Below are 4706 nucleotides of genomic sequence, written 5' to 3'. Positions count from 1 at the left end.
GTTCAGGTGTAAGCTAGCCGTGGGCCCACAACCCTTTGTGGTCCAAACTCGTCCCTTAGAGTTACGATTAAGATGAAGCTCGTTTCACCTTAATCACCCAACGAATCAAGATTGGCGTCTAGCAACTACGCGTCATGATTCCCTGGATAGAAATGAAATGCCTGTAAGAACCTTCAGATATAGTTAGCATACAGTATGGTCCCTTCGATACATATGTCCTGATCGAACTAGAGGCATTGGTTCATCGAGACCTCTTTATATGTTCAATGACGGTGCGATGGTTCTAAGTGTTGTAATCGTTACGTGCATAACTTAGAGAATCGAATTCTCTAATCATCACTTAGTCAGCTCTGGCCAGAGACTTAGAATGATTACAAACTATGAGAACACACAGGACATCCAAGACTATTCTAGCGATCGAATCCCCGACTACAATGCACAGACCTCCCACTAGATTTCGGACTGCACGAACACTGGCCCTTGGGATGGTCCTCGGTGGAACTCAGGGACAGGTCATGATACAGCTGGTCCTCTAGTGAAGTCACGGTGATGTTTAGGTCATAAGGACTAATGGTGTACAACTATACCATAGATATCTCTACTCGATTATTTGGAACCACTTAGAGATTTCTAGGGTGAGGGAGTTTAGTGAATTCGTCAACTTACGAGCACCCACTTATGCATGCCGATATCACAATACCGTTTACTGATGAGATGCAGTACACATACACTAAGTGCTAGTCTCTTAATGGGAAAGGCCCATATCCTTATTGGTGGCGTAACCCTTCGACTAGGAACACGTTTAACATGTATAATACTAAAGTAAATATCTCACGATCCTAACGATCATTTACTCGTACTTGTAGTAACTGTAAGGACTATATTTATGCTTGTGACAAATGGACAAAGATATTGAATGCCAAGTTGTTTTATGATTAATACGAATAAAGGTTCGTTTATTACAATAATAAATATGAAAGACCACAGCCACATGTTGGTTTGTTGGCCACCTACTCTAACAATCTCCCACTTGACCTAAAGCCAAATACCCATGAATCGTAATCCCATCGACTCTCGATGTTTCTCATTGACCGATCTCGGTAAAGGCTTCGTGAAGGGGTCTGCAACGTTCTCTTCCGAGGTGACTCGTTCTACCTTAACTGCACCTCTATCAATGATCTCTCGGATCACATGATACTTCTTCAGAATATGCTTCGACTTCTGATGAGATCGTGGCTCCTTAGCTTGCGCCACGGCTCCGGTGTTATCACAGTACAACGGTACTGGATCAATAGCATCAGGAATGACACCCAACTCTTGGATGAACTTCCTTATCCAAGCCCCTTCTTTTGCAGCTTCGGACGCTGCAATGTATTCCGCTTCGGTAGTGGAATCAGCCGTCGTGCTTTGCTTGGAACTCTTCCAACACACGGCACCACCATTAAGCGTGAATATAAATCCAGAATTCGACTTTGAGTCGTCCACATCCGATTGAAAACTAGAGTCGGTAAAACCCTCTAATTTCAACTCGGCATCCCCATAAACCAAAAATATATCCTTAATCCTTCGCAAGTACTTGAGGATATCTTTCACGGCTTTCAAATGAGCCGCGCCGGGGTTAGACTGATATCTGCTTGTGACACTCACTACATACGCAATATCGGGTCTCGTACATAGCATGCCATACATAATTCTTCCTATGGCAGAAGCATAAGGCGTCCTTTTCATCTCCTCGATTTCACTAGGTGTTAACGGACACATAGATTTCGAGAGACGAACCCCATGGGACATTGGCAAGAATCCTTTCTTGGATTCTTCCATGCTAATCGTTTCATAATGGTGTCTATGTACAGGCTTTGGGATAATCCAAGCATCTTTCTTGCTCTATCTCTATAGATTCGTATTCCTAATACGTAAGATGCTTCTCCCAAATCCTTCATTGAGAAACGTGTGCACAACCATGCTTTCGTTTGTTGCAACATCCCTACGTCATTCCCAATGAGCAGAATGTCATCAACGTAAAACACTAAAAATATCACTACCCTCCCACTAACCTTCTTGTATACACAAGGTTCCTCCGGATTCTTCTCAAAATCAAACTCTTTGATTGTTGAGTCGAACCTAATGTTCCAACTATGGGATGCTTGTTTCAATCCATAAATGGATCGCTGGAGCTTGCAAACCTTTTGCTCACTTCCAGAAGATATGAAGCCTTCCGGCTGCGCCATGTAAATCTCTTCCTCAATATCTCCATTAAAGAAGGCGGTCTTCACATCCATTTGCCATATCTCGTAGTCGTACCACGCAACTATGGCCAGCAAAATCCTAATGGACTTCAGCATCGCGACTGGCAAAAAGGTTTCCTCATAGCCAACACCTTGCCTTTGAGTGTATCCTTTCGCTACCAATCTAGCTTTATAGGTCGATACCTTTCCATCAACTCCAATTTTCTTCTTATAGATCCACTTGTAGCCTATAGGAACAATTCCCTTAGGTGGATCTACCAAGTTCCATACCTTGTTGGAGTACATGGAGTCCATCTCGGATTTCATGGCAGTTAGCCAATGTCCCATGTCCGCATCCGATACGGCCTCATTGTATGTTCTTGGATCTATTCCAAGATCAACATGATCTTCATCATTCTCGAGGAGGAATAACCTATCCGGCATTTTCCGAACTCTTTCGGATATACGTACCGTAGGTTCAGGAGGTATATTAGTGGTTTGTTGTATTGGTTTGCTTATATGTTCTTGCGTTTGAACTTCACTTTGTGGTTCTTGAACTTCTTCAAGTTCTATCATGCCGCCTTTTCTATCGGATAGAAACTCCCTTTTCAAAAAGGTGGCATTTCTCGAAACAAACGTCTTTGCTTCCTTGACATAATAGAATTCGTATCCCATTGAGTCTTCGGGATACCCCACAAAATAGCACAAGTTGGATTTACTATCCAACTTGTCTCCCACTAATCGCTTCACATAAGCGGGACAACCCCATATCCTAATATGTTTGTAGTTGGGTTTCCGGGAATGCCAAAGATCATAAGGTGTGGATTTAACTTCTTTGGTGTTAACTCGATTCAGCAAATACGCGGCAGTGCGAAGTGCATGACCCCACAAGTATGCCGGTAAGTTCGTGAACCCCATCATTGATCGAACCATATCCAATAAAGTTCGATTCCGACGTTCGGAAACTCCATTGAGTTGAGGAGTTCCCGGTGGAGTCCATTGAGATCGTATCCCATTCTCTTTTAGATAGTCAATGAACTCGATGCTCAAGTATCTTTGAGCTCGTCACAAATATTATTTTGTTATATTTTTGTGAAACGATCGTTTGTGAGAAACGAGGACGACAAGGCGATGGGCTTAATGGATCAGTGGGTCAGGCCCAATGACTTAAGCCTATTAGGGTTGAGAACCCTAGTATAAATAGACCTCAAAAGAGAGTTTGAGATCATATTTTTACACTAAAAGCCCTAGCCATCCAGCCCTAGCCGCCCAGCTCTCTCGGCCGCCGCTACCCCGCCGCGCCGCCGCTGATCGCCGCCGCTTGTCGCCGGTTTTCTCCTCTCTTCTCCTTCGTTTATTCTTTGTTGTTTATCTAACTCGTTTACATCTAGTGCTGTAGTTCGAGTGGGTCAAAATATACGAGGTGAAACCTGATTGGAGGAGAGGAAGACCGCTGCCCCACCGCCGAAGTCGCACGCGCCGCCGTTACGCAGCACGCGCCTTTTGCGTGAGTCGCACGCGCCGCCACCGTGTCTGCCACGCGCCGCCGTCTGCTATCTGCTGGACCAGCTTGCTCCAGCCGTGAGTTGCTGCCCCGAGGATTGGTAATTCGCAGCTTGTACGTGTTCGGTTCTAGATTTCGATTCGTCGAAATCCCACGCTTAAGAGGTAAACCGAAATCTCTCGTAATATATTATAAATTTGGATTTATGATTTACTTGCGAGCATGTTGATGTTGTGAATTAATTGTTATCATGATTTATGAAATTGTGTGAACAAGCATGTTTTATATTTTTCGGTTTTACATGTTTTGATAAAAATCGATAATTACCATGTGTATGGAGGAAGCGTTAAGGTACGTTGACTATGTGATTAGTTTATGCATGTAATCGAAACTAGTTCGATCTAAAATTTTTAAATTCCGCTGCGTATACATGCACGATCCCCAACAGTGGTATCAGAGCCACGGGTTAATCGTTTATTTGTCAACGTGTTTATCGCTTTCGAAAGCATGCTTCGATTTGTTGAATTGTTGAATTTTTGGTGTTATCAAATTCGGTGGTTTAATATTAATTAAATATTTTGAATATTTCAGAAAATATAAATTTTTAATTTTAAAACTCGGATTTTTTTCTGCTGATTTTTGTCGGTTTTCAGGTGACCGAACCGGTCCGGTTGGACCAGTCTGAAATTATTGAAATTATTTATCAATTAAACCCAATTAGATAATTGATCCATTAATTTAATTTGAATTCAAAGAATAGTGTTGGATTAATTATCTAATTTAATCGTTAAATTAGTTTAATTAATGGAACACAAATTAAATGGCAAATAATTAATGGACTTCATTCTTATTTGATTGATTTATGAATGGAGGGAGTCCGTTAATTATATTTGCAATTAATCGTATTAATTAATTAATTCATGAGATGAATGATTGTAATTAAGTACGATGATGATCGTATGTCTCTCTTAGGATCA

The sequence above is a fragment of the Erythranthe guttata genome, chromosome 4 (assembly GCF_056151865.1).
Source record: "Erythranthe guttata isolate IM_541 chromosome 4, IM_541, whole genome shotgun sequence".
NCBI classification, from domain to species: domain Eukaryota; kingdom Viridiplantae; phylum Streptophyta; class Magnoliopsida; order Lamiales; family Phrymaceae; genus Erythranthe; species Erythranthe guttata.
Note: the sequence above shows the minus strand (reverse complement) of the source record.